The sequence below is a fragment of the Lactuca virosa genome, chromosome 2 (genome assembly GCF_052849685.1).
Source record: "Lactuca virosa cultivar CGN04683 chromosome 2, Lactuca_virosa_CGN04683_v6, whole genome shotgun sequence".
Classification (NCBI taxonomy): Eukaryota; Viridiplantae; Streptophyta; class Magnoliopsida; order Asterales; family Asteraceae; genus Lactuca; species Lactuca virosa.
In genome coordinates, this window is record NC_136427.1 from 197483042 (window position 1) to 197494844 (window position 11803).

General features: G+C 37.3%; 1 long non-coding RNA gene and 1 pseudogene across 1 annotated transcript; both read left to right on the top strand.

Moving 5' to 3' along the window:
• Positions 1-264: 264 nt before the first annotated feature.
• Positions 265-1773, top strand: LOC145156714 (uncharacterized). The gene is made up of 2 exons (XR_013736879.1): positions 265-602; positions 1233-1773. It is a non-coding gene; the product is annotated as an uncharacterized LOC145156714 (long non-coding RNA).
• Positions 1774-8992: 7219 nt separating this feature from the next.
• Positions 8993-11020, top strand: LOC145158118 (L-type lectin-domain containing receptor kinase IX.1 pseudogene; annotated as a pseudogene).
• Positions 11021-11803: the final 783 nt, after the last annotated feature.

Here is an 11803-nt window from a genome sequence, read left to right on the forward strand (position 1 = left end):
AGAAATTCGTGTTTCGTGTTTATTTGTGTCAGACATATATTTTAAATTCGTGTTTCGTGTCTTATACGTGTCAAACACGATTTTACCTGTTTAAACACGTATAAGACACGCTACAAATTCGTTTTGACACGTGACACGTATAAACACATATATACTTTAGGGTTAAATTTTATATTTATAAAATATTAGGGACCGATTGCGTAAAAGTTAATAATTAGTTTATAACCCTAAATTGAATCGTTTCCAAAATCACCGACATCTTACACCTCAAATTCTCAATTTCGTTTATTGACTTGTTCTGAGTTCTCCATCTCACGAGTCACGACTCACAATCATCAGACAATCGGACATCCATTCATCAACAAATCAACTATCGCCGGCCGAATCGTACGTCCCATATCATTGGTGCTTCTCTAATCTCCAGTCCTTCAGCCTCTCACCATCGCTCGCCACTCTCATGCCCCGTCTCTCTTTCTGAAGTGAAATCGAAGCTGCACAAAGCACAATCATACTCACTGATTCGTCACAGTCTCTCATTCGGTCACACAACAGTACAACGCAACCATAGCTTCTTCTGAGTTTATGGCTTCTAACACAAACATGTTATATTCTTTTCCTTTGTGATTTTCTGTTTATTTTTTTGTATCCTTTGATCACGGCCTCTCCTGTGGTTTTTTGTTTCATTTTTCTGCATTTGAGTTGGGTTATTTTCTTGTATCAATGTAGTGTAAATCATGGCACACAGTAGCTATGAAATAGAAAATCATGTATAAGCTTTAATCACGTAGTGTTAAGACGCTAGGAAATTGCACTGTCAAAAATGTTAAAAAAAAACAACATGCTGCCCTGCACGCTGGCTACGGTGGATTTTGAATATTGTGCAGCCAAACATGATTTCAAGTTGTGTTTTGTAGGCTTTTGTTTCTAATTGACTCAAACTGGAAGACAAAGCCCCTAAATCTGTTTGTAACTCTTTTGGCTAGATGCTACAACTTCCCTTAAATATGCATGTCAGTGGGTTAACTATGGATGGATATGCAAATCTTGTTTTTGGTTTGATTTGAAGTTGAATATTCGTATGTATATGCAATTTTTTAGGCATGGTTGGTTGTTGTGTCTTGGTTTTAATTCACAAATGTAGCTCATTTGTTTAACCTAATGAATGTCATGTTATTATTATTATTATTTGTCATATTTATTCAAGATTTTTAATTTTCTCATTTTACAAATAGGAGTTCAACTCGTTTGATTACGAGTATGTTGTTTCAACTAAAAAGTCCGAACTTGACCTATATTTGGAGGAGCCCCGGATGCCAAGAACAACAAAGATAAATATTTTGGAATATTGGAGAAGGCATCGGGTTCGATATCCCGATCTTACTACTATGGCACGAGATATATTGATTATTCTTGTTTCCATCGTAGCTTCCGAGTCTGCATTTAGTGTTGGAGGTAAAGTTCTTGATCAACATCGAAGCTCCCTCAAATCCGACGTTACGGAAGAAATTATTTGTACCAAATATTGGTTATTCGGAGAAGCTAATTATAATGTTGGTGATGTGGTGAACGAAGTTGTCATTTTGGATATCAACGAGGAGCCTAATCCGGTTAAAAGTTCAACCTCTTGTATGGTTAATACGGTTAATAGTTAGTAATTTAGTCGTTTACTTGTTTTAAAATATTTTGGGATTGTAATTTTGAGTTTGAATTTTGTACTTTGGATTAAGATTATTTGCATGTAATTGTAATTTTGAGTTTGAACTTTCTACAGAAGTCTAAGATTGTGAAATTTTTAAAAGCAAGTACATTTGTTGGAATATTCATCAAACTGAATTTGGTTGTGTTGCCCCTTATACTTGCACATTTAAGATTCCCAAAAGTATAAAGTTCGTTTTTCAGCCCTTTTTTACTTGTAGATGTTACTAACATTTATCACAACATAAAGTTATCAAAACGAAAAGTATTTTTAATCATCAAATTGGTAGGTGATGGTTGGTTGCTTATCGATCCTGTAACATCAAGTCCTTTACGATGTCTTTGGGTGTAATCACTCTAATTGAGAAGCCCATGAATCCCTGTTACAAACAACACAAATGAAAAACAAGCTAGGTTAGACAATTCATCAAATGATCAAGCAGCTTATAGAATAATCAAAGAATCAAGAACAAAAACTTGCAAAACTAGATTGGGAAAATCAAGAACCAAAAAGAAACAAACCAACAAATATCTACCGATAAACATCAATTTTTCAAGCTACTAAATAAAAAAACATGATAAAAGATACAATTTGTGAAGTTAATGGATTTGTAAGATTATAATATGTTAATTCTTATGTTTGGAATAAGGGAGTGAATAATAAACAAAGATGGATGATCAGGTGCAAAAATGATTAAAGGGTAAAATGGTCTTTTTTGGTAAATGTCAAAATTGGCTGGTTTGTTTCATACTTGCATACCCGGATAGTTTTTTTGGATTAAAAAAACTCCAAAAGGAGAAGGAATACAAGTTAATTTATAGGGAAATATGGTCTTCATGTAATAAATACTAAAAGTAGAAACTTTTGATCTCGAATGGGATTTGATTCATAGCATGTAATTTGTGCTACTATCATTTTTAAAAGTATTGGCAAAAGAACAATATATCATCAGATATTCCTCTAAACTAAAAAAAAAGATGACTAAATAATACCAGAAGATGGCGGTTGTGCATCTGCTTTATGTAATACTTCAACACCTCATGTGTCTCTTATGCTGAGTTCAAGTTGCATAGATCAGAAGGCATGTACCCTAAAGTTATTCCATGAAATGTATTAACACTTTTAAATTATTCCATGTATTTTTTTAATTCAAAATAAATACTTTTAAGTCATGAAGACCTTGTGGAGCAACATATTCAGTTGGAGGAGGTTACTACACTGATGTTATGCCACGTCGAGATAAATCTACAACATTTGCAACCAAATCCACGTACCACACCACGTTTTTCTACAACTTTCCTAGTTAAAACCTTGAAACTATGAAAACAACTTATCAGATATCAATGAAAGAACAAAAAATTGCTAAGTTATATTTACTAACCACTATCTCGTATCCGGTGCATGTTGTAACGCCTGTAGATCCAGGCTAGTCAATTTAGAGACGATAAGCATCAAAAATGACTTTTTGATAGAAGATTATTTAGAATGAATAATCTTAACTAAGTTGTAGTGGTCGTGACAGGGATTGCAGATATATAAAGAATTCCGAAATCCGAGTTATAAAGAAGAAGTTATGACCTGTCGAAGTTTCGCGACAAAACCGGCACGACACAGCGCGACGTAAATAGTGAATTTACGATAGAGCGATATTTGGCCTTAGCGATCTAAAATAAAGTCGTAGAATACGTTAAACCGAGAGCGTGCATAAAAAGAACATCTAAATCTGACTTCGTATGAGGAAGTTATGATTTTTCGAAGTTTTGAGTTAGCGGTATGCATCCCAAAGTTCGAATATGAGATCGAGTGGTTTCTAGCCGAAACAATCTAAATGAGAATCGAAGATCTCGTCGATAGTAGTCCAACGGTAAAAAGACAGACGAAAACGGACGTCAGATGAAGGAGTTATGAATTCCTAACAGAGTTTTCTTGTCCCGGCCTACTAAAAATAATATAATAAAATTTAAAGTCAAAATTAGCCGTCGGAGTCTAAACGAGAGTTGTAGAGCATAATCTCACCTACGTGTGCATATAAAGAACGTCGAAAACGGAGTGCGAAAGATATGAATTTCTGAAGTTCGGGCACGAACCCCGACACTGTGTCAGAGTTCACGACGTGAACATAATGTTCACGACGTGAACTCAGTATTAATGATTTCTGGAGCCTGACAGACGCAAGTTGCGATGACTCACCTTATGACTACTGAACTCACGATGTGAATTTTGAGATTCACGACGTGAATCCAACAAAATGGCCCTATAAATAGAAACCGAAGGGCAGCCGACCATAGCTGCTAATTCAGTCACTCTCTCACTCCCGATACCCTCTCTAGCCCTCTTGAAGTACCCCCGAAGCCCCGATATCATCCCGACACCCGAAGCAAGTCCCGACGCTCCGAAGATCCCGAGAAGAAAAGAGTTTCAAACCGAAGCTCTACCCGCGAGAAGCCCGGTGTGTGAAGATATCCCGGATTCATCGAAGAATTACTACTTGAAGAGCCGTAGTGCTGTCCGACAATCGTCTTAACAAGTGAGTGTGTAGTTACTTTCTTCTACCGCATAGATATGAAGTATTTGCTATGAAATACGTGTTATGTGTTTATATGTTGTTTGTTTACTTGAGATGGTTGTTGAATGAATGTTTTATATAGGTTTTTAAATGATTTAAACTATATATGTAATTTATATCTACAAATATGTTGGGTAGAACATGGGTAGATGAAATAGTTGATGTGTGATGAAAGATGAGTTTGAGGATGAGACGAAAGATGATATAGATCATGAGATGAGGGTGACAGGTGAAAAATGAGTGAAACCTTTACCCAAACGATGGCCCCCGTCATTCAGCAGAGTAGGGATGACAACCACGGACTATTCTAGACAGTCCTGTGGAACACTAGCTGGCTCGCAACTTGTAGATGTTGTGGACTTGATGTTCACCGGTGTACTCTAAAAACCCATTGATATGTATTGCTAGACGAGTCTCGGAACCAATACTGTCAATAAACGAGATAAACCCCGACGACTATGGAGTTAGCGCTTGGTAACTACGGATATAGTGTCTGTTGAGAAACCCTGGCAACGATGGATTTCATGCCGATTCCTTAGGATAATCCTTAGGAATAAATGAACGAGGAATAGTTGATTCTTAGGGTAATCTTTAAGAAATAAAAAGGAGATAATGGGGTGGGTAATTGGGTTGATTGTGTGATGATTAAATATAATATAATATTTTATTGTGGGTTGAAAACCCTATATGCTCACCAGGCTCCCAAGCCTGACCCACTCAGTTGTTCTTTGTATTACAGGTAGTGACACCAGAGCATAAGTTGGATGACTTATCAAGATATTTTGGATTATAGATCAGTAGTTGTAAATAACTGTTGTAAGGTCTATTATGTACTGTTTATGCTTTTGGTATGTATCGGAACATGACATCTCGAGATTTTGTTATTTAATGAAAATACGTTTCTTTTAAGAAATGTTTTGATAAATTTTTATCATATTTTGTTTTGGGAACAAATTCCGCAACTCTTTTAATCAAATGATTACTCTGATTTTATAAAACAAAGCATAAACAAATCGGTCTTTTCTGACCGTGAAAATGGGGATGTCACACATGTTCCATGCTCTCTGAATTTTGGAAAAAAGAAAAAGTCAAAGTACACATAATGGCCAAAATAGATAGCAAAAGAAGAGATTAAACAAACCTACTTTATTTCAACTAGAGTCTTCATCTACCAGTATATGGTTTTTTGTTGCAGAAACGAATCTTATGTACAAGAAAATGAATGGAATTTCACATAGTATGCATTTCATTCAGGCTCAAATAGATCCAAGCACTCAAAACACAAACAAATTCAACTTTGGTGGATTGAATTTTGTTCGGCATTTAATTGAACACATGGTATGCATTTCAGCAAACAATACATTTAGATGATTAAACATAAAATAAATCGAGGTGCATCATTCTGTGCATCAGGGAGTAAAAAACAATGGTTCTACATACATGCTAGTGAAGATAACTTAATGGAGAAAAACCACAGCAGGGAAAAAACACTCAAAGAAGAAAAAACAATTGAATGTGAGACTTATACGTGCAGATTGAAAACGATTGAAGGTTATGAGTTGACGACCTAAGATTAATTGAAAGGAGTAGGTGGCGACGAACCCCACTGAAGGTGAGATCATACCTAAAGTTTGAACACTCAAGGTGTAATTAGGTATCCCCGATATCGTTTGAGGTGAGGCAAAACTCTGATTCAATTTCGTTGGCGACAAAGAGGAACTTTAAATGGCAAGACTCCAATTTATGCTTGTAGGAAAATGAATTTTCATGGTGTTAGAAATTTTCCGATGGAAGCCTAGAAGAATCAGTTCATCGGGTTATATCATATATGCCTAATTTTTCGCAAACTCTAACATTACACATTTTGGAATAATATAAAACTAATTATTTCTTTTGTGACATATGAAAAGTGTCATTAAAACATAAATAAGCGGCACAAAAATTAAATGCCACTAAAAGTGTGCCAATGAATAACATTTTGTTTGTAGTGGGGGACGCGCCCCCTTGCGGGGTTCCAAGGGGCAGTGCCCCTTGGCGGCTAAAGATTGAGTAGATATACTAGTAATCCTAGTACTCAACATTGGCATGCTATTCAAAAAGTATTCAAGTATCTTAAAGAAACTATAGATTACCGTTTAGATAAATAAAAAACTCTAATGTAATAGTTGTGGCTGAAAACATAAGTAAAAACTCGTAAAATCTCAACTGCACCAACTACACAAAAGTCAAAAACCTTACCTTAGTTGTATAGCAAAGTTAAACACTCTAAGTTGATATTAAAGTCAAAATCTCAGAAGATGGGAAAAGAATTGATTTATCTCATTTTTTTAATTATTTGTATTCACCAACCAAGAGCAATGGAATCAATTTCATTTCTCTCCTTCCAATTCTATGTACCAAATGTAAGGTATTAAACTGGTAATACCTTGATGCCCAAGACCAAACAGAAGATTTTATTGCTATATATCTCTATCTAAACTAACGAATACATGTCCTTATTTATACTAATGAAAGCAGTAACCTAAACCATACGTAATACTTGTTAAGCAAGTAGACAACTTCCTAATCTAAATCAAATACTTAAAATAAAAAGGTTTTTCCCAAAATACCCCTGCACTCATATATCCGATTAACCCAAAAATCACCCCTTAATCAGATTGGTCATACCTCTCGTTCATTACAACGTTTAATCACCTTTTCGAACCATCCCGACTTTTTTCAGACACCCGACCTCCATCTCGGTCACATCCAAAGTCTTCTTTCAATACATTTGATTGTTCACAACACATGTGACATGTACTATGGCATCACGTTGGGCATATTCATTGCCGTCTAGACTTTTCACGGATTCACGACCTCTCCCCGGCCAGATCCAAAGCCATCCGATTTGAACTTCCACCGCCATAATGTTCACATAGTGTTGTTTCTCCAATCTCTTCGTTTGTTTCGATTACCGTTCTTCAAAGAGCCATCTCCACCGACTTAGAAAACAAAGCCACCCGCTTCACCGTTTTCTTTCAATCTGCCAAACAAACTGAATCCAAAGCTACCTGCTTTGACGGATCCTTCCCGCACGCTTATCACACACCTACATCCGTATCCCCTTATCATGAACAAATCGATCAAGAACTATGCAATCCTTTTGACTTTGTTTGCCTTCTGATTTCAACCGATCAACATCCTATTATCTCTTTTCACCACCCCGGCCTCTTTAATCAAGCTTGTTCCAAGAGCACTTTTCCACCGAACAACAAGACAAGGTCACGACCACCTTTATCGTCTTCCGTCACCCGCAAAACGAACCGAATCAAAGTTACCCGCTTTGACGTCTTCCCGTCCGTTTATTCCGCGCCTCCGGTTAGTCTCTCTCTACCTTAGAACAAGCCCGGTCAAGAAAAATTGGGTCTGCTGTTGAGATGCTTCAACTCGCGCTCAAAAACAATCCACATCCCCTTAAACCGAACCCGGTTCCTGCTGCGTCTGCCCCGTAGCAAAGGGCTACAGTTTTCTTGAAACCGACTCTCAAACCGGCATCGTCCTACTCCTTCACGAGCCCTAGGCTCTGATACCAAGTGTGAGGTATTAAACTGATAATACCTTGATGCCCAAGACCAAACAAAAGATTTTATTGCTATATATCTCTATCTAAACTAATGAATACATGTCCTTATTTATATTAATGAAAGCAGTAACCTAAACCAATACGTAATACTTGTTAAGCAAGCAGACAACTTCCTAATCTAAATCAAATAATTAAAATAAAAAGGTTTTTCCCAAAATACTCCTGCACTCATATATCCCACTTATATATCCGATTAACCCAGCACCAACCTATGGGTGTTGTAGTTTGTTTAACACACTTTCTAGAACTCTAAATAAAGCCATTTGATGTCATTTTTTTTTGTTCATTTGATCAATTCATATACACTCGTTCCCTTTTGGCGATTTCAGCCCAATTGTAACCACTTCACATAATCAGTTTTACAAAATCAATATTGTTCCTTTGTGGTCTTTCGGTTTTGGTTTCCACTCAGATCTTCTAGTGTTGTTCGTATATTGATTGTTTGGGTTCCAAGTATCCATAGCCTAAAACATATTTCATGAATGCTGCCGTTCTAAAAAAGATATATGTCTTGAATGCTAACTCCAACAATTATATATAATGGTTGTTTTGGCTATGACGTCGAAGTCTTATAGGTTTATGCATGCGTTTGTTAAGATTAATGTGTGTGTATGAGACTACTAGCTATATAGCTAGCATTGCAAATGGAGATGCGAGAGGAGTGGCTCTTTCTAAATGGATTAATGGAATATCGTAGACGGCAACCGGCCGGCCTCTTCTATTTAAAAAAATATCTTTGGTCTTTACACCAAACAACATCAAATGTTGTCTCGTTCTTTATGTAGATCAATAAAAAGAATAATAAACAAAACCAAAATGATTACGATACCAGTGGTTTAGCAATGACCACAAACACGAAGAAGGCAATGCAATTGCCGCCCATCTATTATCTCTTACTTTTCAACAGTCAGGATTCTTTTATGAATAATGAGCAGCTAGACGGCTATTAAGGTACCCTTCAACATAAGCTTTACTAAGAGCTGACCAGGTTCCAACAGCAACTGGACAAATAAAAGGAGCAACATAGTTTTGAACAACAGTTTATCCTTTCCCGAAACCTCTTCTATGTACGTTCCATTTCAATCAGGAAACTCCCTGTTGTTCAATGATGTTTCACCAAATTCAAAATGATAGAGCTTCAAATTTCCTGTTTCATCTGTTGATCTTATTGTTGTTTCTTATGGCCAACGTGAACTCAGTTTCATTCAATTTTACAAGCTTTCAACCCAACAACCAGATGATTGTATACCAAGGGGATGCGTTTGCATCGAGTGGGATTCAAGTGACCAAGAATCAGCGTGACCAGTCGCTCAAGAACAGCGTTGGGAGAGCTTTGTACTGGGAGCCTGTTCAAATATGGGACAAGAAAACCCGAAAGCTAACAGATTTCATGACCCATTTCTCCTTCTCGATGAATGCACTTAATTCTTCTGAATATGGTGATGGGTTATCTTTCATGCTCATGCCATTTGAACCAGAGATTCCTCAGGGTTCCTTTGGTGGGTATCTTGGCCTATTCAGTCCGGCTTCTGCTTTCAACTCCTCCAAAAACTCCGTAGTTGCAGTTGAGTTTGATTCGTTTAAGAATCCATGGGATCCTAGTGACAACCATGTGGGAATCAATGTCAACTCAATTATCTCCGTGGCTAATCTTTCATGGGATAGTAGCATCAAGGATGGAAAGGTTGCAAATGCATGGGTGAGTTATGATTCTAGTACATATAACCTTAGTGTCTTTCTATCATATGAAGACAACCCAATATTTGGTGGGAACTGCAGCCTTTGGTATGTTGTTGATCTAAGGGAAGTTCTACCCGAATCAGTTCGTATTGGGTTTTCCGCTGGAACGGGGGACTGGATTGAAACACACACCGTTTACTCTTGGTCATTTAGTTCTAATTTGGATAAAAGTCAAGTGAAAAAGAACATATGGTTGACTACTGGTTTAGCCATGGGTTCAGGTGCCTTGAGCCTTGTGGTTGGGTTCTTCTGGTTCTTTTGCTGGAAGAAGCGATCCATATTGAGAAAAAAAGAAGATGTCTCTATACAATATGACTTTGGAAACAACATGGGGCCAAAGCAATACTCATTTCGCGAACTTAGTAAGGCAACTGATGGGTTCTCAGAAGAACGGAAGCTTGGTGAAGGTGGTTTTGGAGGTGTTTACAAGGGCGTACTATTGAGTGGTGTAAACTCACTAGTTGCAGTCAAGCGGGTAGCAAGTGGATCAAAGCAAGGGAAGAAAGAGTATGTATCTGAAGTAAAGATCATTAGTCGATTAAGGCACAGGAACTTGGTGCAACTCATAGGCTGGTGCCACGAACAAGGTGATTTCCTTCTTGTTTACGAGTTTATGCCTAATGGAAGCCTTGATTCCCATCTGTTCTACTCAAAATCGATGCTTAGTGCGTCCATCAGATACAAAATAGCCATGGGAGTTGCTTCAGCCTTGCTTTATCTCCATGAAGAATGGGAACAATGTGTGGTGCATAGGGATATCAAGTCCAGTAATATAATGCTAGATTCAAGTTACAATGCAAAGTTAGGAGACTTCGGACTTGCACGATTCGTGGATCATGATCTTGGCTCTCAGACCACTGTTATAGCCGGAACAATGGGTTACTTGGCCCCGGAATGTCTGATGACAGGCAAAGCAAGTAGAGAGTCCGATGTGTATAGCTTCGGGGTTGTTGCGTTAGAAATCGCGTCTGGAAGAAAACCCATTGACACCAAGGTTGAACCTAGTAAACAAAGGTTGGTAGAATGGATTTGGAGTCTTTATGGTGAAGGGAAACTGGTCGAAGGCGTAGACGAGAGGTTAAATGGTGAATTTGACCAGAGAGAATTGGAGTGCTTGATGGTGGTTGGTTTGTGGTGTAGTCATCCGGATAGTAGCAGTCGGCCGTCGATAAAACAAGCCATAAGTGTGTTAAATTTTGAAGCTCCTTTGCCTAGCCTGCCGGCTAAACATCCGGTGCCTGTCTACTATGCACCTCCGATGAGTATGTGTAGGTTCACGTATACGTCTTCAGTTGGTCTCAGCACCACGGTGTCGGAGAGGAAAGAGTCTGTGAGCAGTTGTGGCTCAGCAGGTTCCTCAAAAGCGCTCTTGGAAATGGGCAAGAGTGGTTTGTAGGTTGTCCCATCCACATGCTAATGTCGTACGTAAGATATAGTTTCATGAACAGTTTTTTTTTTTCATTAATATTAATCCATGATGTAGTTTACATTGATGGAGTATTATGTATATGTTATCGGCATTAGTTAGTTTATAGGGAAAATGACATATAAGTCGAAGTTTCTAAACTATTCATAAAATCTCAATTATGTTTTGTCTATTCAAGAAAATTCAACCAACTTAACATTTTGTCTAAAAAAGTCAAACTAAGTTACATTTTTGTTCAATTCTCATTATGGTCAATCAGCTAATTAAATTCAACGAATGCATGGCTTATGACGTGGAATTAAATATCGAGAAAATAACTTGTAAGACCAACAAAGTTTTGAAACCATTCAAAAAACTCGAATAATGTTTTGTATGTTCAGAAAAACCCAATGAACTTAACATTTTGTCTAAAAAAACTCAACGACCTTACACTTTTGTTCTATTCTCATTAGAGGCAACCAGATTCATTAGGTATACAATTAGTTGGAAAATGACATGATATTATATTTAATGACATGGAATAAACAGATTATAATTTCCCTTTATATATCGATTCAGGGCTTGGAGAAGAGAAAAACGAACAATGACTGTGTTCGATCTCTTGTTATGGCTACTTCTTCTTCTTCCTCTCAATCATTAATGTCCAATTCAAGATCTACAAAGAAGATATTTGACGAGCCAAACCCTTGTGGATGTAGACGCCCTTCTCAGATTTGGACATCTGGAACGGAGGATCATCTAGAGAAAAAGTTT